Source organism: Sturnira hondurensis, unplaced genomic scaffold (assembly GCF_014824575.4).
Source record: "Sturnira hondurensis isolate 20B ecotype Veracruz unplaced genomic scaffold, ASM1482457v3 Scaffold0004271, whole genome shotgun sequence".
Taxonomy (NCBI): Eukaryota; Metazoa; Chordata; class Mammalia; order Chiroptera; family Phyllostomidae; genus Sturnira; species Sturnira hondurensis.
In genome coordinates this window covers 3,134,463-3,159,767 of record NW_028076902.1, presented here as the reverse complement: position 1 = coordinate 3,159,767, position 25,305 = coordinate 3,134,463, and the positions used below count along the sequence as shown (strand labels likewise).

General features: G+C 42.2%; 1 pseudogene; it reads right to left on the bottom strand.

Annotated features, from left to right (window-relative positions):
• Positions 1-16,634: 16,634 nt before the first annotated feature.
• On the bottom strand, positions 16,635-17,456 carry LOC118986477 (E3 ubiquitin-protein ligase RNF115-like; annotated as a pseudogene).
• Positions 17,457-25,305: the final 7,849 nt, after the last annotated feature.

The window sequence follows — 25,305 nt, the reverse complement described above, 5'->3', positions numbered from 1 at the left end:
TATAGCTTCCATCCTGGACACATTTTCTTTCCCTTCCTCCCTCCCTCTGAAGGGTCAGGCTCATGTGCTGTAAGCTGCCTTCCCTACAGAGAGACCCAGATCACAAGGAGCTGAGGGAGGCTTCTGAGCAACAACTGATGAAGAACTGAGGTCTTCAGTCCACTGCCCACAAAAAACTGAATCTTGCTAATAAGCACATGAATGAGCTTGAAAGTAAATCCTCCTCCACTCAAGCATGCACTTTAATATTTTCCATATTTATTGGAAAATTTGAAATTCTATTTTATGTGTTTTCATTCTTGCATAAATATCATTGTGTTATATATCCCATTCCACATTTTACTTTTATTTCTACGCTCTTTGTTTTTGAGACCTACTCAAATTTCTTATGTAAATATAATTCACTGCTTCTGATTATTGCTGTAGGCATTTTACCAGTTCACTTTCAAGTGGTGACACCAAGGAGGCCTCTAAGTACTTGCTACCTCAGAACAGTATTGTGATGAACATCATACCTGTCTGTGGGTTAATTCATGGATAATTAAGGATGACTCGGACACCAGCCCACAGTGTCCGGGGTGTTATGGATGAGATGAGACGAATTCACATGAACTACAGAAGTCCTGTAGAGAAAAAGGGATGACATGGCTGCTCTCTCAGTGAAAGAGAGTCCTGGCCCCTGCCTGAACAGGCTTTTGTTGCTTTTCTGGGCACATTACATCGAGGATGGTCCTCATTTACTGTGCACAGGTTCGCTTTAGGTGGTTACCTCTTACAGAAAACAAAGGACAGGATATTGCTAATTACATCATGAAAGAAGGGTTATCTGCAAATGTAAAGGGAAAAGTGGTTGAACTGGTTACACTAATCCTTAGAAGGCTTAGCATAGATTTTAGGAAGTTACTTTAAAGATAGGCAGGAACTATTTGCTGCCTCAATTCAGGGTGAGGGAGTTTTAGCAAAAAGCAAGTCTCAAAGTGGCCCACGTACAAGGCAGGCCTGATTCCCCACAGGAGAACCTATCTGTGGGCGTGGGTCCTGCGTACTTTCCTCACTTTCCACTGGCCTTTCCGAGTGGGAGCTGGGCTACATTTCCCACGTCATGCAGAACAGTCTCCTATAAAGGATGCTTTAGCATTCCTTCTTAAAAGTGGCTTAAATCTGAAGAACTTTATTGTCCCATATAACAAGAGTTCTAGAGGAAGCATTAGCAGCTCAGTGATGTAACCAAAGACCCAGGTGTGTTCCTTATTTCTGCTCTACCATCGTTCTCTACAAGTTCCTGTTCTTTTTCCCAGTGGTCATCATTGATTGTGGCAGCTCTGGATATCACATGCAGATGTGATTTCAGCTGTGAAGGAAAAGAAGGTGACAGCTTCTCATATATATAATTTATTATAGAGGAATACTTTTACCACAAGTTCCTTAGTAGATGTTCCTTCAGGTCCCATTGACTAACATTTCTGTATCTAGCAATAGAAACTAAGTAAGCTAGTGTCTTGAATATTTGCCTCCCAGATGGGGAGATGGGAAAGCTAATTTTACAGGTCAGCTTGACTGAACCACAGGGTGCCCAGGTATTTGGTTAAACATTGTGCTGGGTGTGTCTATGAGGGTATTTGTGGACATGATTAACATCTGAGTCAGTAGACTGAGTAAAGCAGATTGCCTTCCCCAATGTGTTTAGGCCTCACCTAATCTGTTGGAGACCTAAACAAAAAGCTGGGTAAAGAAGAATTGCTTTCTCTGCCTGTTTTCAAGTTGGGACATTTGTTCTCTGCACTGGGAATGGAACTTACACAATCAGTTCTCGGGTTCTCAGTCCTTCAGACTTAGACTGGAAGTCTACTCGTGCCTCTTCTGGGTCTCCAGCTTGTGCCAGGCAGATCATGGGACTTCTCAGCCTCTGTAACTGTGGGAGCCAATCTCTTAAAACACAAACAAATTGACTGTTTATGTATAGACATCCTATTGACTTTGTTTCTCTGCAGTACCCAGGCTCTGCCAACAAGGTAGAGTGGAGGAGGCTGTGTGGCAATTTCTATTACATAGCATATGTGCTATTTACATTTACTAAGTACTAAATATTACACCAATATGTCAGTTAGCTGTTGCCAAAATTACACTGGAAACCAACTGTCCAACAACTCAATGACTTAAAACAACAACAATTTATTATTAGTCAGCTGGAAGTTCAGCTGGGGTGGCTCTAAGCTTCAGGTTAGATTCAGGTCGTTCCATTCTCATCCTCTTTGGACTGGTATATTAAGCTAATGCATATTCTTTTCATGGTAATGGAAGAAGCACAAAGGATAAAGCCCAACCAAGCATGCATGCTTTAAGCACCTGCTCAAGTCCCTTATTTTAAAATACTATTGACCAAAAAAGTCATATGGCCAAGCTTAAAGTCCAACAGCAAGACAGTTCACAGCAAAACCCCCTGTGAGACCAAATTGAGTCACATGGCCAAGCCCAAAGGGGAGGAGAAATGTATACCTCCTATAAAAGTGGTGAAGAGGTAGTGAATATATGTGAATAATAATCTAATACACTGTAACCATTGTTCTCTTACACCAATGGTGTAGGAGTTCCTTATATACCAACATCACCACTAATTTTTGGTATTTACCAATCTCTATATTTTATCAGCAGAATGGGCATAAAGTTGTTTTAGTGTATATATACCTCTGATTATTAGTGAATGAAGTTGAATATTTCTTCATATATTTATTAGCCGTTTGTGTTTCCTCATTTCCTTAATTACTTATTCATATCCATTGGACATGTAAAAATTGAGTTTCCTGTATATATCTTTATATATTTTTTTAATTTGTAGGAATTCTTTGTGAACTATTTATATTTATGCCCAATCCATTTGAAATGTTGCATATATCTTCTTCCAATTTGTCACCTATATATTAACTTTGTGGTAGTCTACATTGAATAAAAATCTTTTAGTCAACAACTTTTTTCACTGTGTATTTGGAGTGTTAAAAACCTCATCCATTCATCCTAATGTCACAATATTTTTAAATATTAAATTTTATATTTACTTTACAGTTTTAATCTTCATATCTAGGTTTTTAATCGATTTGGACTTGTATTTTTATAGACATATTTATTCATGCTATGAGCCAGTCTTCCTAACATCAACTACTGAAAAAATGTCTTCTTTCCCCATGGGCTTGCAATGCTACTTCTATAATAGAGCAAATCCCGACATTGAACTTGGGTTTGCTTCTGAGCTCCTCATTCCATTCCATCGATCTCTTTCTGCTTTTTGACACAGACACCATCATTTTTTTGTTTTTAATCACTTCATCTTTGAAATACCTTGTTGGGCCAGTTTTCTTGTTTTGTTCTTCCAGACAATTTTTCAAATGAGTTTGTCAAGAAAAATCTTACTGAAACTTTGATTGGAATTGCATTTAATTTGTATATCAATTTGGGAGAACTGTTTTGTTCAAAGTGTATGAAGAGTGAGTAGTTTCTGAAGTCAACATATTGGAATTCTCTTCTTTGGGTTGAATTAGATACTATTTCTTAACTGTCCGGAATAAGCCTGGGATCTCTCAACACAGGAGGAGATGTGTGTATTTTGGAATTCAGTTACTTGTCGTAACAGTAATTCCTTAAGTACCAGGCCTACCCTCTTTTCTTTACCATTTCTGATTGTTAGTGCTAGTGCTTATCCTATTCAGTGATTCTATTCATTCTTGAAGGGCTTATACCACTCCTAGCCTTTTATATAACATTTCATGGAGCTATTATATTTCTTCAAACTTGTTTCATTTGTTTGGCTAGGTGCCTAATTAATGGACCATGTTAATGAGTCAGAGCTCATTAGAAGCATCTCTTTTGGAGTCTTTTAGCTCCTTCCTAACCCTGGCCAATCATCTTGAAAATGTATGTTGTTGAGGACAAGGGGAACCTAAAGAGTGTGCTTGAAAAATTTCAAGCTCTTCACCACTCCTGAGAGTGTGCCTCAAGAGACACACACTTACTAATGGCCTAATAAAGGATAGGGCCTGATCATTATTTGCAGCTCATTTAGGGTAGTTAATGAGGAGTAACCTAATAGCTAGAAAAACATAACACAAGGGTGGTCTTGAATTGGTTTAATCATCTTTGTCCAGTGAAAGTCTACTCATCTTTTTTAACCCTTCAAAAGGGAGTCCAAAGAGGTGACTTATTTGAATATTTAGCTACATATTAAATCCAGTTCAGATTCTGTATTGTAGTTTCTAGAAAAACACTGTTTAATGAGAGCATTCCTCACATATAACACACTGAGAGGATAAACATGCCTCTTCAATGTGCTATTTTAAAAAAGAAATGTATTAAATGAGTCCAGAATTGTTAAACTTAGCGCTGTAAATGTTCAGCAATTTTATACTTTCCCTTACTTTGCCTACATATCTCCCATTTCTTTGCAATCTTGGTTGAGTTCTTTTTAAAGCTACTGTCTTCTAAATCACATAATTTTAAGTAACAAGACAGCTAGGTGACATATTGCAATATTGGAATTGTTGAGTCAGGTCTTCTCATAATTTCACAACTGTTAAAATCCCCCTTTTGGAAAATATGACTAATTCCCCCTAATTCTCAAAAGTCTTCTCCAGAGAAATATCACATTTTGTGCCACTAGAATGTCATACAAACAGCTCCCTCAACATGGCTTCTAACTTAGCTTGTTGTAGGCTAACCTGGTCGTAGGTTGATGCTCATAATCAGTTGCATTAAAAGCTCTTTTAATGCATAAATCTCATAAATACATTTAAGAAATGAACAGGGCAGAACCTACTGTAAAGACATGAGTTTGAGTTTTATCTAAATACATGTTTTGTGTACAGTCCAAACAAGTGGGTTCATGCATTTTAAAGTGTTTCCTCATAGGTATTGTCTGAGCTCCTCCTGCTTTGTGGAAACCTATAATTCCCAGGTAGCTCGAGATGCATTTTCCAAATTGCTGAGAGATGGCAGAAGTCTCTAAGATTTTTGGAATATGTGTCGTCACCTCATTTCTTTTGGCAAAATAGCCAGAGCCAGGGCCCAGTTGAAATTACTGTTATATTTGCTTATAAACAATTATAGTAGCTGATATTTCTCAGGGTTTACTATGTGCATTTCCTGAATTGTCTATTTAATTCTCACAACACTGCAGTGAAGCAGGTATTATTACCTTTTCCATTTGACAGATAAAGCAGAGCAGGTCAGTAACCTCATTTTGTATATGAGGAAATTGAGTCTCTCTAATTAAAATCTTTGCTCTCTGGAGCAGATGATGTCAATGTTTTCCTCGGATCATCTCTATTTTCTTTTGTGCCATTTTTGTGTGCCTGTTGGTTATGGATGTGTTCCTTTTTCATAGCCTCAGGGTACTGCAGCCTTTCTGGTCTGAAAGCAGGAAGTGCCAGGAATTTACTCCCCTTAGAAGGGGCACTGGTTATAGAAGTCTGACAGAGTCCCAGCTCCCTGGGCTTGCACAGCACACTCTGAGCTGCTGAGCTCCCTGCCAACTCAGTCTGAGGCTGTCTTCTGCCAGACGCTGCCTGTGTCTGCCTCCTGCTTGTACCTCTTCCCTTCCCTATTTTAGGGACTATTTTAGGGTTACTTCAGGGACTTACCCCTGACCTGTCCTGTTCCCTCACTCCCCTAGCACCCCTTCCTTAACAAGTCATTTGCACATGAATCTTTATCTCAGGATCTGTTTCAGGGGAGCCCAACCTTAAATGCAACTTTTTCTTATGGTTTCATAGGACAGATTTCTCCTGGAGCATGAAAGAGATTTAGATGATCTTCAAATTCACTTGCAGAAGGTGTGGTTCTTTATATGTCTTTTCTACAATGTTCAGCTTATCTAGGGATATCTGAGGATTTTGTTTAACCTTCCACTTCATCATTCTAAGGAATAGCCATGTTATGGTTCTCAGTTGAATTGGTCCAGGAAGAAAAGCCAGATGTTTGTATTCTTAGGGCATCCCTTAGCTTTGTTCCAGCTAACTCATTCTTAATACTTTGTTCCCCCAACCACACCCCATCCTTTCAGTCCTTCTGATATTTCTCTGATAAAAGGTCCACGTACATTTTAAAGCAGGATGAAACCTATTATAATGGGGAGTTTTCCTTAAGAGAGATATCATTTATCCTGGGGCAAAAAAAGTGGTCAGCCCTGGCTGGTGTGGCTCAGTGGTTGAGTGTCAACCTGCAAATCAAAGGATCCCCAGTTCAAATCCCAGTGTAAGGCACATGCCTGGGTTGTGGACCAGGTCCCCAGTAGGGGGTGTACAAGAGGCAACCACACATTGATATTTCCCTCTATGTCTTTCTCCCTCCCTCCCCTTCTCTAAAACTACATAAAATTTTTTTTAAAGGTGGTTAGTACTAACTATTAGGAGAAAAGGTTTCAGTAACTGAGAATCTGTAGAGTTTGGTGGACAGGCAGGCAAATCTTGGGTATAGTGTGTGTGTTTGTATCTGTGTGTATTAAAGAACCATGTGACTAAAGAACTCTAACATTGTGAGCTCAAGTCAGCATGGCATGGGGTAGAAAGAGAAAGAAAGAGTTTGTTTTCTTCCACCCTAACACTGGGAAGCAGAGACAGTGGCAGCATTTTCTCATGGCAGGGACAGGACCTGCAGGGGTATAAGTGGCAGCATATACTCACATACTCAGAGCACCGGGGATCCTAGCAGTAAGGTAAGAGGCCACAATGAGAACAAACACTCTGTTTCAAGGGTGACCCCAGGTGCCCTGGTCAGATGGCTTAGTTGGTTGGAGCGCCATCCCACACACCAAAATGTTGCGGGTTCAATCCCCAAGCATGTGTGGGAAGAAATTAATCTATGTTTCTCTCTCACATTGACATCTTAATCTCTGTCTGTCTGTCTGTCTCTCTCTTCCTCTTTCTAAATTCAATAAACATATCCTTGAGTAAGAATTAAAAAAAAAAAGAATGGCCCCAGGTGGCAGCCACAACCACCCCAAAGAACGCAATTCTTCTCAGCACACCTGTGTGTATTCTGAGGGAGTACAGTTAAATTTTATTTTTTGGAGTTAGAACAGGTTAGGGTCCTCATTTTCTCTGTAGCTTTTATATTGCTCACATGTATTCTGCAGGGTCTCCAATTTCTTTGAATGTTTTATTTATTTGAGCTTCAGAAGTTACACTCCAATTTAAGAACCTGCCTTTGGTGCTTTCCCTGGGGACCCAGGGATGTTTCCTCTGATGCTGAATTTGGGGACCTGGCCTTTCCATTAGCTCTCATCACCTTCCATCAGGACGAAGCCTTTATGCTACACGTTGTCTGATTTTTGGCCCCAAGAAGAAGTCTTTGCTTTCATTGCGAGGCTTTGAAAGGTTCACGTGTTTTGTTACCTGAATTCTCCATTCATGGCTCAGCCTTTCTCCCCAGGCCTTGGGGAACCTTGTGTTCTCCTTTCTAGTTCAACTCTGATTCCATGCTGACCCAAGCAGTGTGCTCTGGGTTTCCTGAGTCCTTAGATAGCTCTCGTCTGATCCACCTCTCTCTTTTCCAATAATGAGGTGAACAGAGCAGAAAAGACATGAAGCCAAAAGATGGTTATTTTAGGGACTCACCCCTGACCTGTACTAGCTGGGTGACTCTGAACATACCTCCAACTCTTTCAGGCCATTTTTTCTCTTTTTAAAAGGGGGTATTCATACCTCCTCCATTTATTTTAAGAATTAAATGTGTTAATGTATCTGAAAATACTTTATAAAATTTAAAGTACTTATGATAAAAATAGAAAGCATTATTATGTGTTATTATACACAGCTCAGATTCAATAGCTCCCACTCTGTCTAAATTTGAGGGTTCTTCAAATGATGGATCTATGTACACCTAAAAAAATACACCTTACTTTTATCTGCCTTTTGGCAGGAAAGCTATCTATTAATTTTCTTCTGAAAACCAAACTTATTTATGAGCATATGGAAGTACAGTCCTTTAAACATACTTTGTCATCATAGGAGAAGTGTGTTAATTATTGATTAAGGCTATAGAAGTTTGGAAAATGAGGAAAAAGAGAAAGCAAATTAAGGCATTACATGAAAGTCCGCATACTGTCAGATCCCAAGGCACATTCATGCAGTAGGAGAAAGGCCAGGCAGGGCCGCCAAGAAATCAAAGTGGCTCGAAAAGGGCATTCAAGCCTGGCCGAGCGGCTCCATTATTTGGAGCACCATCCGTACCCTGAAAATGTTCTGGCTTCAATTGCTGCTCAGGGCACTTCCTTCAGTTTTGTGCTCAAACCCTGGTCAAGGATCACAGAGGAGGCAACTAATCGGTGCTTCTCTCTCTCTCTCTATCTCTCTCTTCCTCTCCCTCTTCCTCTCCGCATCCCCCTCCCATGCTCTCTAAAATCAATGAACACATTCTTACGTGAGCATTTTTTAAATTTATTTTTTATTTTTTAAAATTTTTTAAAAATTTATTTACCTTTAGAGGGGAAGGGGAGAGTGAGAGAAACATCAATGTATGGTTGCCTTTTGTGCGTCCCCTGCTCGGAGCTGGCCTGCAGGGAACCGGCCTGCAACCCAGGCATGTGCCCTGACTGGGAATCGAACCACGATCCTCTGGTTTGCAGGCCCGTACTCAATCCACTGAGCTACACCAGCCAGGGCTTTATGTGAGCATTTTTTAACAAAGGGCTTTCCACAATTGATCTGGATATGAGGCAATGCTCTTTTTTGCCTTTCTTGAATAATTTAGGGACCCACTGCTGGCTCAGGGTAGGAAAAAGCAAAGGATCTTCTTGTTTTAAAAGCAGAGAGGCTCATGCATAGCAGAGGCCCTGTAAATACTTGAAATACTCGTTGCATGCATGAACATTTTTGGCAACTTGGACTCTCAAAATCCTGTGTCTGACTAGAGGAATAAACTGCTCCCAGGAACTGGAGCACAGAAGTTCCCAAGTTGAGAACCACTATTTAAAGAGTGTCCTGAGAGACTTCCGCTAAGATGGAGGCATAGGTGGAAACACTGTGCCTTCTCCCACAACCAAGTTTGAATACAACTAAGGTTTGGAGAACAAAGACACAGCCAAAGGACAGAAAATTAAATTATACGGAAGTCCAACTACATCTAACCGTTCAACGGGGACTGTAAGAGGGGCGGAGCCAGCAGTGAGCAGGGTCGGGCGGGACAGATCCCCTGACCTAGGCATGCAGGCAGCCCGGAACCATTTGGGGTGCGGGGCAGACTGACCGTGGTTGCACATTCTCGCACAGTGAGACAGACCATGCGGGCCCCAGGGGGTGAGGGCTGATGGTGGTGGCACACTCGAGTGCAGTGGGATGAAACGCGTGGGCCCAGTGACGGTGGCAGCTGCAGCACCAGTGGGGGCCACGGTGGCAGGCGGCAGACGGGATGCCATTGTTCCTCTTTGACCCCGCCCCCACATACAACGTCACAACCCAGCGACTGAGTTGCCCTGCTCTAGTGAACACTTAAGGGCTCTGATCCTGCTACGGAACAGGCACGAACAGCCCAAAAGATGGTGCAAGAAGAACTCAAAGTCCCAGAGCCCATAACTCTCAGTGACCGAGAAATTGCCAGCCTCTCAGAAGCACAATTCAAGACACTGTTTATCAGGATGCTAATAGAACTGGTTGATTATAGTCACAAATTAGAGGAACATATGAAGGCTAAACTAATTGAAATGAAGGGAGATGTCCAGGAAACCAATAGCGATGGAAAGGAAACTGGGACTCAAATCAATGGAATGGACCAGAAGGTAGAACAAAACATCCAACCAGAAAGGAATGAAGAAATGAGAATTCAAAAAAATGAGGGAGAAGGCACAGAAAATAGCATAGAGGATGGGTAGAAAATAGATAGGGGGGAGGGCAAGAATAGTGGGGGAAATATAGAATCTAAAGAACCTGAGACACGTGGTTATAAACTAAGGGGGGGGGAATGGTGGGGGAGGGAGTGTGCGGGTGGAGGGGAATGAAGGGGGGAATAGAACAACTGTAATGGTATAATCAATAAAATATATTTTAAAAAATAAAAATAAATAAAGAGTGTCGTGAAACACCTTTGAATGAAAATTAGTGTATGAAAAGATGAGAGGTCAGGAAATCTTCCAGAATGCAGACTTAGGAGACTCCTGAGGACAAAAGTCATTGAACATGACTTCTTCTTACTGTTGGACCTATGCTATAAAGAAATCTGGCAATGGAGGCTGAGGAAACAGCTGAGCAGGGGAATGAAGGAGAGAGAGAGAGAGTGAGTTGGGGAGGAGGAGGAACTGCACTGTGCTAGTTTTTATATGATCTTATTCTTCTCTGCTTACCAACCCTATAAAGCTATCAAGTGAGTATTACTAGCCTCCCTTTTTACCCTTTATTTTAATTGTGATATCAATAAGAAAATTTACTATCTTTATCATTTTGGAGTGTGCAGTTTAAAAACATTAACTATATTCACATTGTTGTACAACCACTGGCATATTTATCTTCAGAACCCTTTTCATCATGCAACACTGAATCTCTGTCCCTATTAAACACCAGCTCCCCACTTTTTCTCCCCTCAGCCTCTGGCACCCACCATTTTTCTGTCTGTCTCTGTGAGTTTGACTACACTAGGAACAGCATATGAGTGGAGTCATACAGTGTTGGTCCTCTTGTGGCTGGCTTATATCACTTACCACATTGTCCTCAAGTTTTTACATGCTGTACTATTTCTTGCATTTTAAAGGCTAGAAAATATTCCACTGTGTGATACTATCCCCCCTTGTAGATGGGGCAGCTGGCAGTGAGGTTTAGAAACCTCTGTGAGGCCATTCAGCAGAGTAACCATCATTTGTGCCCAGATATGGCTGTTTCCCAAACCTGTGCCCTTTTTACCACATACAACTGCCTCCTTAAGAGATTCATGGAGTGTGTGACTGAGAATCCTTCACATGCCCTAGAATCACCCCCCACCTCCCAACACCTTGTCATATTTTATGGCCTGAGGGAAATCACTTAGGGGCAGGTGTGTGAAATGAACTTGGAAATGACTTCACAGACACCACTGATCTACTATGGTGCATGCTTGTTTCACTGAGAAAAGAAAAGTTTAATGGACACATCTGTGCTTAGTTTTTAAAGTTACACTTGTAACCTCGTGTCAAGGTTTCTCCACAATATATATTTGGGGGAAGGGGAAGCTCAGGATGATGGCAGTATATGGCTGAAGCACTTGCACTGAGGAAGCCTGAGCCAAAAGGAAAAAAGATCACACTCAGTACGTACCCTATCTACCAACTGGTAGAGGTGTCCATGATATATTGCTAAATGAAAAAATGTAAGTTGTAAAGTATTGTGTGAAACACGGTTCCATTTCAGAACAAGAAAGAGCCAAAAAGTACATACCTGGGCCAAAATATGTGTGTAAACTGATGAGTGTAGGGTGGGCTTGGGATAAAAACCTATGTGACTCCTGGGAGCCTGGCACAGAGTAGGTCTCAGAACTATGTGGTGACTGCAGGGGTGAACACCACATCAGCCATCTGGCAGCCAGGAGGAACTGACAAAAGTCCATTTTCAAGAAGCCTCCAACCCTGCCTGGGAATAACTGTAAATATTATTAGTGGGATAAACTCAGTCTTTTGATTGTAGCCTACAAGATTCTGCATCCTTTATCTCCACATGCAATGTTTACTGTCATCTCTTAAAATATTTCACCAGTCCACTCACCTCCTCTGGTTAAAGTCCAACCAGCTTATCTTCTTTCAGTTCCCTAAGTAAGCCAAGGTCTTTCCTACCTCAGGCCCTTGGCACATGCTGTTTCTTTTGCCGTTCTATATGGCTGGCCTCTCCTCCTCACTGAGTCTCATCTTTCACGTCCCCTTTCCAGAGGGGTCTTCCTAGATAGGACTATCATATCTAGAGAAGGCAGCCCTCCTTACCTGCTCACTCTCTGCCTTAGTCCTTTTGTTTCTTTCTCAGTCCTTTAAAAACTTGCAATCCTCTTATTTACTCACTTTGTTTCTATTTTTACTGCCTCCTTCCCAGGATGGAAGGTAAGGCAGGGCTGTGGCTGTTTTGTGCACCATCCTATCCATGGTGCCCAGTACACGGTAAGTTCCCCATCCGTGTCTGTGGAATGAGGGCATGCCACACCGGGGGTGAGAGCGTGTGGCAGTGCAGAGGGAGGAGTCCTTGGCATAGAGCCTGTCCCGCAAACATTTGTGGAAGTTTTAAAAAAGGAGATTTGAGGGCAACATGGAGAAAGGAGAGGCAAATGAAGGAATGAAGCTGATCTTCTACTTGTAAGAATTCCACAGAGGATGGCGATTCATGCTGTGGTTCGGGAGAAGGTTGCAGGGCCCTGAAGCAATGGTGGGACCCAGCAATGGGCAGGTGAAGAGTGAGGTGGGCAGCATCTGGGATCTTGGCATGAGGTTAAGAACATAAAACTGAGTTGGGCTCCAAAGAGGTCACCTCTGGAGGGAGGCCAAGAATTGTAGTATCCTGGAAAAGAAATCAAGAAAGGTATACGGAGAGGCCTGGCACTTTCCAGGAGGACTTTCCCAGTGGCTTCGTATGTGGCAGAAAGGGGTGTTTCTGATTGGGTGTGGGTAGAGCTGGCTGCAGGGTGGTGACCAGTGATTGGAGCCCATTGCCATCAGCCCAAGCCAGTGGGCAGGGGCAGGGATGCTGAGGCACAGGAGACCCAGGGGGCAGACCCTAGCAGAGGTGGCACTGGGCTAGGAAGGTACACTGCCTGCAATCCCAAGCCTTTGGCACCTCACACTCAGAAGATGAATCTGTGCTGATTTCCCCGATGGAGAAGGTTAGAAGCTGTGGCCACAAACCAAAATCTAGAAAAACAAAAAGCTAGGCTAGGGAGAGAAGCATTAGCTCCACCATCTTTTGTTGATAATCTCACTTCATGAGATGTCCTATGGCTCTGGGAAAAACTTCAACATCTCTACCGGTGCTCAAAATGTTGGAGAGAGAACACACCCTGGGCAAGATGTGCTTGCATTGTGAAGCCTGCTATATGGCTGCGGCTCCCGGGTTTCCTGCTCCAGTTCTGGCCTTTGTCTTGACTGGTGCACCCTCTGACCTCTCTGTGAATTGGTCAGGACCACTAGTTTCCATTTAGAGATGAGAAAACAGATGCTGAGGAGATAAAGAGCTGAGACTAGATCTTCCCACTTGCTGCCAAAATTATTCGCTTTGTATTTCTCAAGGTATACAAAAGAGGGCTGTGAATTAGAAAAACTGAGAAATCCATTTAGGTGTCGCCTGAATGTTGGCTTTCAGCTTTGTGGGTGTTGCTGTTTGATTTTGCTGCTGAAGGTGAGAGAAGAGAAAGGCTTCCTGAGCTAATTCTCCCATGATGCTTTTCCATTAGTCCCTGGAAAATGTACACCCGGCTTCCCAGGGACTGGAGCCGGTGTGAAGCAGGATGGGGGGAGGCACCTCCCTCCTTTGTCAGGTATCCCTGGGGAATCTAGATTCTGAGGATGCTATGTGTTCTCCCTAATTAATGCAGGAATCCCAGTGACCCTCCAGGGAGAGCACAGGGCACCAAAGTTGGCAACTGTCCAGTGTTCTGCATTGCTGCTCAAATAAGAAGGAACTCAGACTCAGAGGGGTGGCACCCTGGTAAGCCAACAAGATCAATTCTACATAACTAAAATGTGGCATCATCTCAGGTTGTGAAGTTTCTCAGCCATTTTTGATCCAAATTCTTCTGCTAAAGACACCAATCTTATTTAGAAGCCTTTATGTGATTTGGTATTGCAAATAAATATCACAGTGAAAACAGATGACAATTTTAGAACCTGTTTTTTTCCCCCACTCATCCCCATTCTTAGAGGCTTCACCAAGAAAATTCACACAAAGTGTTGAAAATCACTTGCTGTATCTTACAGAACATGGATGGAATGCCTCAAGGCAGTAATTCCTGAAGAAGGGGTCTTGAATAAGCCAGCCTAGAGATACCCGGTGAAATTGTTGAAAATCAGGTTCCTGGGATCCACTCCCTGAGGTTCTAACTGAGTTAGTCTGGTGGGACTAAGGAATCTGTATAATCAAAGTGCTCCCAAAGGCGATTCTCACAGATCAGGGAGCCAGTGAGGCAGAGGCTCTGGCGGAAGCATTAACATCACACGAGGGCCTCTTGGATCCTTTCCTCCAGACCAGACCAGCCCTCTAGAAAAGGGCTGTTGAAAGTAACCCCTCAAGCCACAGTCTTCCTCCACCCAGCTGAGTCCCTATTAGTAAAACAAAATGTAGCACTTAAAATAAAAAGTTCATTTTGCAGAAGCCCAACTGAAGGGAATTCAATTAATGTGAAAGTGTGTTCATGTAAGTTATTGCTTATTCTACTAATTTGCATGCAGAAGAGGTTCCTGTCATGGAACCTGTCATGTCAAAAGAGGTTCCATCAGCCAGGTAGAAGTCAGGTCACAAGATGTATGAAGCTCAAGGCTTTTCCCAGCACTTTAGCTCAGCTGCCCAGGGAGGGGGAAATAGCTAAAACCCACTCATTGAGTGTTGGGATTTAGCAGAGCTCCTTAGCTGCAGAAGACCATACAAAGCTGTCTTGAATAAGCTATCTCCCATCTCACCAGATCACCAGGCTTGGGTCCTGCAGCCATTGAACTGACAGTCTCAAACTCAATGCCCTTCTCTTTTCTCTTGTGATGTTTCCATTAGGAGGCTTATCTTCACATTGGATTATGATGACATAGATGAATCTCTGGTGCTCATCTTTTTCATTGCCTGCTGGATACTTCTCAAATTAGAACAAGTTATCTGCACTCCAACCGGATCTTCCCTCCAAATTTCCTTTTCCCTTATGCTTCCTCCCTGGCTGCCTCCACCACCGCTCCTCTTCCACGACCCCCATAAATCCTCCCATTCAGGGAGATGTGCTTCCTTCTGCCTTCTCATTGCTGTTCTCACAGTCGGAATTTCAGCTCATCCCTTTCTGCCAGCCTTTCCTCAACTACTGATGTGACCTCTGCAGGTCCCGTCCCTTCTCACTGTTGCTGTAAAGCCCCAGTCTGCATGTTGAGCCCCGTGGAAAGCCCCACTCTCCATTCCCCTGTTCACAAAATCGGCCCTTAAAGATGTGCCAGTCTTCATTGTTCCTTAAACCTTGCTTCCCCCCGTTCTCCTGCCCATGCTCTACGTATGCTCCAGCTAACTACATACATCCTGTAATTCCTTGCCCCTGGGCCTTTGTAAGTGCTGTGACTTTCCTTTGGACGATCCTTCCTCCCGTCTGTGCTGCTGAAACCCAACAAGTGCCACCAACATTTTTGTGATTCCCATTCTTCATCTGGATAAGAAACTGTTTCCTCTGTGGTTCAACCTGGCAAACAATTCAGGGAGATATTTGTTGAACTGTTGTTTCCAGGATTGCACACAAGCCCACAGACATCCTAACGTATCCTGTACACAAATGTAACCAACCATGCCATCTTTCAAATCCACACTTCTCTTTTGATTGTTGTTTGAAAACCTTGGGATGAGGGGCAGAGATGGAGCCACGTTACTTGGCACAATGAACTAGAACATGGGAGTTAGGTAATAGGGTGGAGGGAGAGGGAGTTCGCACAAACATTTCTAGATTTAATCTTGGTCTTGTTTCCTTAACAATTTGATGCAGATTTCAGAGAGGTGGCCTTTTATTTCTCAATAATCTTTTTGGAAGCCAGGGTTGTCATAACAATAGCACTGAAAGTAGCCAAGCCTCCATCAAATGGCTTTCATTGCTGGTTTTTCTCTTTAAGAAGGGCTTGTAGAACTTTGGGATCAAGGCCCAGTGAGGAAAAAGAAGACAGACAATATGTCCTGAATGCAAAAGTTTTATGCCCATGTTCATGATATTTATTTCTAAGCCTAAACACTGAGATTGATTAATATTGTTCTCACTCACTTAGTCTGTTCTATCAACAGCTTTTCATAATGAAACAGTGTCTTACACTGAAATGCAGAACATGCTGACAGGGTCCAGAGGGGAGAGGGGAGAGAATCACAGGGGAAAACGGGAAGGACTCACATGAACAAGTATAAAGGACACATGGACAATAACTAAGGTAGGGGGCAGAGATGGGAGGGAGGTGGGGAGCACTGGGGGGGCAGGGCTGGGAATACAAGACAGAAAACTGTACTTGAACAAGAATTAAATAAAAATTAAAAAAAGAAACAGTGTCTTAGATATACTTTATTGATTGATTGAATGATTGATTGATTTGTTCACTCATTCTCTGGTTCCACTGTATGTACCATAAAATACACTAGTGTCACAGTGAAGGCTGGACAAGGAAGTGCAAACATTCATTACAAGGTAACATGACAGACAGCAGTACCCTAGCTAGACTTGAAGTAACTAATTCTGTTCTGGCAGGGTAAACCTACATAATTAAGTTTCACACTTATAAAGTTATCTCTGAATTAATGAATAAGAGGCCTTTTTGTAGATATAATTCAATCTACAAGTGCTACCTTTATTTAAAGAAAAACACTCTGCATTAATATTATGGGTTGAGGTGTCATGAGATTCCTAAATCCACCTGTTGTGATAGTTTTTTGTTGTGATTCAGTTTGCAGCTGTGGTAAGAAGACTACACAGCCCTGGCTCTGATGCGGTCTTCGGCTCTAGAAAGTCTGTCGGCCACGTAGCTGGCTGTCACTGCTAATTCTGTGTCTTGCAGAGGCCTGAGAACTGGGTTTGCCAAGCACAGTCCTCAACGTTTAAGCTCTTCCTACACATAGGACAAGTATCTTATTGTTTCAAACAGGCACAATACAAGTGCTGTGAACGAAGTGGTTGCAGGGTAATAGCTGGACTTCCTCTTCGACTGCGGGATCTTCTTTGCTCACAGGACACTGAAAACCCATATCAACTTGTTCCTGAGTTACTGCCACTGTAGGAAGAGATGTGATCTTTCCCTTGTCAGCTGAAGGAGGCCCCGTGTTTTCCATGGTCCTGAAAGCTGGATTACAATGGCATCAAGCCCTCTTGGACTCCAGGTGGAGTCCCCAGGGTTGGAGTGCAGCATCCCACTCCAGGTAGAAGGGTGTGGGGATCCATCAGGGCCTGTAGAACTTGCAGAGAACCCTACAAAGATCTGTCATATTAATCTGTCGTAGCTGGTGATCTATCAGGAAGAGTTTTCTCTTATGATCTGTATATCTGAGTCACTGGTTGTCCTGAAGGTCAACTTGGTCCCCAGAAGTCTGTGTGAATCTGGTGACCTTTTTCACTGCCTCTGTTATCTTGGTCCAGTGAGTGGCTACTTAGAAATGGTCTAAAATCTTGTGTAATCACTGTGTAATAAAACTGAGTCAGAACTCTGCAAAATGTGTTGACATGAAATTGTCCATCCAGCTGCTGTGGCCACCACCACCTAAAAAACTGGAATTATCCATCCCTTCTTCAGTAAAGCCTGATTCACATCTGGGGAAATATATTCTAGTAGTTTGATACCGACCTCGCCCCTGCAAACGTGATAGAAAAGCCACTGTGCAGTGCCTGCGCCAGTCTGGCCACCAGAGACTCATCCTCACTATGTTTTTTCTCTCTTCTTCGTGGGTCACAGTCCAAGAGGGCAGCTGGTCTCACCCTCCTCAGGTGGCTATCTCAGCTGCCAGCTTCTGCCTTTTAGATACATTTACAAATGTATAAAGGACACATGGACAAAGCCAAAGGAGGGTAGGATAGAGGGTGGGAGGAGGGGATGGCTGGCATGGGGGGGGGAGTTGTGGGAGAAAATGGAAACAACTTGAACAACAACAAAAAAAGAGAAAACAATTAAAAAACAACAAAATTCATATGTCATGCTTAATCAAAAGTTAAACTATATGGGAACTATTATTTTTTATCATAAAAGTAAATTTTTGGCCTGTGTTTGTCAGTCACTGGCCCATGATGTAGTGAGATTAACTTCTAGTATCCTCCTTGCCTATGACTCTCAGGTGTAGCATTCCCTTCTTGCCTTTCCTCTCTTTTCTGTGCTCTCATGGTCTTCAGGAGGGAATCTATACTGTTACAAGTATGGAGTGGTTTGCAATCTGCTGCTTTAGATTATAAATGCTCCACCATCCATGTGTTTTTCTTCCTTCTGCCCTACCTACTATACACCGTATCTGGGTCCATTTGGGCTGCGTTGACAAAAGACCACAGACTGGGTGTCTTATAAACAGCATACGTTTATTGCTCACAGCTCTGGAGGCTAAAACTAAGAGATCAAGGGACCAATAAGGTCAGATTGTAACCGAAAATGCAGGTTCTGCTGCCTGCCCAAAGGAAGGCCAGATTTGTGAGACAGGTGTTGGCAAAAAAGGAGAGATGTGTTCAGGTGCCATGATCTGGGAGAACGGTGGACTCCCAACTGAAAGACCATCTCCCCTTTCTGCTGAAGCCCCAGGTTCTTATAGGGACACAGAGGGGTGGGCTGCTGCTGCTTCTTTTTTTTCCTATTCAATTATCTTGCTAGTTCTTGGTGGTTGGGGTCCTGTGCATTTATCTTTCTACCTTTTAACAGCAGTGTAAGAATATCCCCCTGTGCCATCTTGACCTATGGGTGAGACTCCCTGGGACTCCCTGACTGTCTACAGGGAGGGGAAGCTTCAGGACCTGCCATCAAAAAGCCTAGAGATGCCACAGCCCTCAGCCCCTCCCAGCACTGGAAACAGCACCCACACACCCAGGGGAGCCGGCTGGAGTCAGCAGGGCACCCCTAGATCCCAGTGCACCAACATCCTCTGTGCAGCCCAGCTTTACACTGCCTCCCTCTGCACCACCCATCACTTGAAGTGGCCAGCCAGGCAGGCGCTGACTGGCAGATGCCTACATAACAAGGTGAGGGCTGTCTTTCTGGCCACAGACTTCCACACATCCTGGAAGAACAGGGGAGCGCCCAGGAGCCTCCTTATAAGAGCATTAATTCTGTTTCTGAGGTCTCTGTCCTCATGACCTAATCACCTCCCAAAGGTTTCAGCCCCTAATACCACCACATTGGGGGGTAGAATTTCAACATATGAATTTGGAGGGACAGAAACATTCAGACAGACTATAGAATGCTCAATCAAGGCAGAATAAATACTTATTGACCAGGGTGTCCACAGGGTACATGCAACTGCATGGCATTCATGAGCTGATCACTTTCCCTACAAGGTCAGGCCTCTTATTTAGGGGGTCACCCAGCAAACCATGATGGAATATATTCAGTTATGCTCTTGACATTCAACCAATATTGACTTGGATCAAGTTTCAAATGCTGTTAAGTCAAATGGCTGGAGTGTGGAAAACCTCTTGTGTAGCTTGGCCACCTTTGTGTACTTGGAGTCCTCCAAGCAGAGGTTAAAAAGGTTGAACAGGAAGAATTGGATAGTGTGTTTTGTTGGGCTACTGGGAGTGCCTTGTGGGAGGCGGAAGACATCTGATCCTATTAGCTGTCTCTTTCAAAGGATAAGCAGAACTCACCTGCTCCCGTATTCTCCAACCTGTGGGCTCTGACACGTGGATTTTAAATGCAGAGAGACACCTGTGCTTTGAGAAGCCTCCAGGAATATTCTCTGTTCTCAGATTCTCCTTCAGAGCCATTGTTGGCCATTTTATCTTTCTTATTTTCTTATGCAACTTTTAAGATTCTTAGGGAAGAAAAAAAGAAATTTTTTGTTGCCTCCCACTGGGGTTCCTTAGAAAGAAATAGTGGGGCTGAAAATGCAAAGATGGACATAAATCCTAAAGCACCTTAGAGTCAATTCAGTGCTGGAAATTTTATCTACATTTTAATTCTTCCAAAAGGGGAAAACACCCATCTCATACAAAATACACACACATATAAAATACAAAATTTCTACACACATTCCAATTTATGGTTCTTAAATGATGGTGTTGGATGCTGCTGCATGATGTATACCATCCATATTTCTGGCTTCCAGATGGAAAGTGGGAAATGGTGTGCTAGTGAGTTATAGGATTGATTCAAAGTTTAAAAAATGACACGCTTTTTAGTCAGTTTTCTTTTCTTTTTTGTTTTAAATCCAATTATTGCCCTGATCTGTTACAAAATGTGACATTTGTCATTGCTTTATAGGTTGGGCTTTGCAAGGCAAACACTCAGGAGGCTGTTTATTTCCTCCTACTCACCTTGCCTATAATTAAGATATGTGGCGACAAGTGGACCATAGAGCTTACAGCTCGGCAATGCAAATGTTAACAAAGAGAAAACTGGAATGTTCTCAGTGAGATTTTGTTTTTGAATTATCATTCCTCCCCAAAGTAGCTTATCATAAAAATCACAACATAACAACTTTCTCTAATATTGCTAGTCACCATGCTATAAAATGGTGATTTTTTTTTATGGAGTAACATAATAAGGAAGACAAACTCCTGGCTGGAATTCCATCTCATTGTCTTAGCATGGGTTTCTTCTTTTTGCTACTACTTCATTGAGGAGTAAACTCCTAGTAAGCAAGAGTGAGGGAATGAGGGGCAGGAGCAAGAAAGAAGGGAGAATCAGGAGACCTATTAGTGAATTGGCCACAGAATGGGTGGCTGGTGGCTCTGTGTCATGGGATTGCACTCTGACAAGCCATATAACTGTGTTGTTGGAAAGTCCATTTAGGGAGTTAGGTTCTCCTTCTAAACAGGAATTGTCCACCTGCTCTTTCATCCCACTTGTCCAACGGGGAGCCCCCTGGAGGTTAATCTCCTGCACTCTGGATTGACAAGTTATTCTCATAGGTCTGACAAGTGTGTTTCCCGATGAACTTTATTTAATTTTACTCTCTCTTGGGCTGTTGCCATGGTTTAGGCATATGGTTTGCTCCTTAGAAGATGATAGACTGGCTCTGACTGAGTGGCTCAGTTGGTTGGAACATCCTGTCCCATACACCAAAAGGTTGTGGGTTTGATTCCCGGTCAGGGCATATGCCAAGGTTGCATGTTTGATCACAGGTTGGGGTGATATGGGAGGCAACTGATTGAGGTTTTTCTCTCATCCCTCTCTCTCAAACCAATAAACATATTCTTGGGTGAGAATTAAAAGAGAAAAAAAGGAAATGATAGACTATCAAATTAAAGACACTCCTCTTTGGGGCCATGAACTATGGAGACCAATCATGGGTGCTGATCAAATTGTTGAAATCACTCATGTACATGTCTTTTTGATCCACATACTTTGCAATGTAGCTGCTCCCAGAAAAGAATTACCTTTTGGTTGCTTCTTAAATAATGATCTAAGTGAAAGGGGTGGGGTTAATTCAGTCTATGTGAATATTTGGGATCCCATTCTGACCATTCCTAGGCATGATATTCTTTCTTAACTGCAACTTGAGCCAGACAGGTTGCTACGCCCTCAAAGTGGCAGTCCAGCCCAAAGATGCTTAGGGGATTCACATTTATTCTGGTTCAGCCACCTGGATTATCTGGTGGGGTTGCCATGATCTTAGATCAGAGGATAATGACCATTTGGTTCTCACAAAGTCTCTCTACAGTGTTCTGTACGGGGAACGTAGTGGATCACTGTCAATTTTCTGAAAATATACTTATGTGTTTTATACCTGATGCTTCTGGATAAACAGCTTGGATGGTCTGGATACAAATTGAGAGTGATTGTAGAAAAGGCAAAGTTATATCTACTGAATGGGAAACTTCAAGTTCATGGTGGTGAAGGAAGAAAAACAACTTTGATGCTCTGGGAAGAGAACATCTTAGGTTCCAGAATGTGTAGGGGATGAAGGACGTTAATGATACGTGACTTTCAGGATTGCCCCCAAAACTTTTCCCACTGGTTTGGCTCTTCTAAACAATTATAAGCACCTAATTTTTAACTGAATGTTGGGTCTGCCATCCCCCAGTAGAGAGCTCTGACCTCTTTTGGATCATTTTCTTTCATATCACCAAGAAGCCTTGGAAACAACAGGGCATTGTGGCCCCCAACTTCTGAGTCTTTCCCTTTAGATAAACGTGAACCCCAACTCATGAAGCCATTCCAAGGAGTGGATGCAAGTCATCTGCTTGATGGTGTGGACAAATGGGACAAGACACACTGTCTCCCCTCAGGCAGTCCTTCCAAAAATAAGAACTAGACTCAATGATCTGAACTGAGCTGGAACTCTAAGACTAACAGGCAACCAGAGCTGTTAGCTTGTGTCCCTGACTGATATGAGCTTCACTTTGGGGCCTAAGCACTTATGAGCCACACATTCCTTCGGGGGCATCGCATGCCCCCTTGAGACTGTGTTTCTTGTATGGAAGCCAGTCATTTACTCCCTCCCTAAAACACAATCGCCTTTCCTTTAGGGATGCTTTTTGTTGTTTGTTTGTTTTCATTTAAAAAGATGTTTAATGGTAACACACGTTTTTTCCACTAGAGATGTCTTTATTGTCTGTTAACATTTTTATTGAGATATAATTACCATATCATACAATTGACCCATTTAATGTAGAAAATGCAGTGATTTTTAATGTATTTGCAGACTTGTGTGCCGCAGCCCGCTGCAGCAAGGGTGGTCACGAGGTGAGGCGAGGGACTTAAAAAATGGAGAGGACCATAAGCTCTGCTGGCAAAATGGCGAATTTATTCAAGGAACAGCTGTCTTAAATACAAACTGTTAATACCTAAAGCAAGACTGCAGGGAACTAGAAACAATGTTGTTTTTCAAAGTTCGAGCACTCCCTTAAGCTATCAAAAGGGCAAGAAGTTCTCATAAGCATCTGGGAACATGACACCTGCGCCAGGGTCTTGTTGTGTCTTTCAAGGCTGGGAACTAGAAGGTTAGGAAAGTGTCAAGGTACCCGCCGGCTCCAGGGACCAGAAATCAAGTTCATCCACCATTCTCACAGTGGAGAACTCTGTCCTTGGTCCCCTTATGGCCTGGTGGGCCCCCACACTTGTGCATCCATTATTACATTTAAATTTAGAATATTTTCATCCTCCCAAAGAAACTCCTTACTCTGCACCATCACCCTCAAACTCCCCCATCCCCGCAAACTCTAACCAACCTGCACTCTATTTATTCCTCTATAGATTTGTCTATTCTGAACATTTCATACACATGGAATCACATAGCATGTGGTTGTTTGTGATTGGCTCCTTTCACTTAGCATAAGTTTTTCAAGGTTCTTCCTTGGTGCAGTATGTCTCAGTCCATGGTCCATTTTTCCTGCCATATAATACCATATTGTATTTAATGTAGCACATTTTATTAGTCTATTTGTTAGTTGATGGACATTTGGGTTGTTTCAACTTTTTGACTATTATAAATCATGCAACTCTTAAGTGTACAAATTTCTGTGTGGAAATGTCTTCATTTTTCTGGGGTACATACTTAGCAGTGGAATTGCTCAATTACATGGTAACTCTATGTTTAACCATTTGAGGTACTGCCAGGCTGTTTGACCTACTGTATTTTCCAAAGTGCCTGTGACATCTTACATTCCCACCAGCAGGGTTCTCATTTCTCCACATCTGTGCCAATCTTTGTTATTGGCATCATTTATGTTTTTTATTCTTGCCACAGTAGTAAATACAGAAGGTATCTCACTGTGGTTTTGATTCCTGTTTCCTCAATGGCTAATCATCTTGAATATCTCTATATGTGCTTATTGGCCACTTATATATTCTCTCTAGGAAAGCAGCTATTGAGGGCCTTTGCCCATTTTTAAATGGGTCATTACTTTCAATTGTGTCACTTATTATTGAGTTGCTACATATATGTTTTTTTAGGTCAAGATCCCTTAAAAATATACAATTTGAAGAAAAATTTTCTCTCATTATATGGCCTGTCTTCACTTTCTTGAATATTTCCTCTGAGGTATAAAAGTTTCTCATTTTGATGGTACCCAGTTTATCGTTTTCTTCTTTTGTAGCTTGTGATTTTGGTGTCATACTTATTCCTTGTAGTTTTACTCTGCATTTTCCTAACTAACAATTTTGGGGAACTTTTTATGTGCTTACTTGCTATTTATATCTCTTTGGTGAGATGTCTCTTCGAATCTTTTGCTTTTTTTAGATTGGGGTTTATTTTCTTATTTTTCAGTTCTGAGAATTCTTCATATATTTTGAATACAGGTTTTTCATCAATGTGTTTTGCAAATGTTTCCTCCCTGCTGGTAGAATTTTAATATCCTTCACAGTGCATTATGAGAAGTAGGTCTTATGCTGATGGAGTTTAATTTACAACTTTAAAAATATGATTCATACATTTTATATCTTGTCTAAGAAATTTCTGACCAATCTAAGGTCACAAGTATTTTCTCCTATGTTTTCATTTACAATTTTTACTGTTTTAAATTGAACATGTAGGTCTGTGATCCATTTAACAATTTTTATGTTTGGCATACAAGGTGGGTTAAAGTTCACGTTTTGCCTTTGAATACCCTAATGTTCTAGCACCATCTGTTGACAAGGCTGTCCTTTACACATTTGACACTGGTTTACAGCAATTGGATTATGATTTTTTAGTGTGGTTTTCTTTATATTTTATCTGTTTGTGGTCCTTTGGAGCTTTATCAATATGTAGGTTTATAGTTTGATATGTGGGTTTATCAAATTTGAGAAATTTTAGGTCTTTATTTCTTCACATTCTGTTTCTCCATCTCTTTCATCTTCTACTGATATTTCAATTGGGTATGATAGATGACTTGCTATTGTCTAATATCTCACAGAAACTCTATTTATTTATTTATTTTTGGTATTTTTTTCTTTCTGTGTTTGTTACAGAATAGTTTCTATTGCTATGACTTCAATTTCACTAATATTGTCTTATACCATGCCTATTCAATTGGGTCTTTTTTATGTATTTAATTTTCTCCTTATCATGCTCATGCCTTTCTCTACTTTCTTGAACATATGCAGTATATTTATAATAGCTGTTAGGGTGGGCGGGTATAGGAGGAAGTCCCGGGCTGGACTACAAATCCCCCAGCTGGACTACAAATCAAGATGGCCAATGATCAACATGGCGCCTGGAAACACTGGTCGATGTCCAATCAGAGAGCTGGAAGGGTGGGCTTTGCCAAAAGGGACTACTGCAGGGAAACCACCAACACTGTTTGGCTGCTTCGTTCAGAGGGGACCATTCCCCAGCTCTGATGGAGAATCAACAAAAATAAAACCCCACGGCATTCCCTGCTTGGGTGAAACTTCCCCGGTCTCACTCTGCAGACTGGGGAACCTCGCCTGGGCGCACAAACCCCAATAAAGCTCTTTATTGTCTGACTTTGTGGCTGATTGGCATTTCTTTCTTGGCGGAGCCTAAGAAAATCTTTCAATAGCTATTTTAATATTTTTATATACTAACTTTACAATCTTTG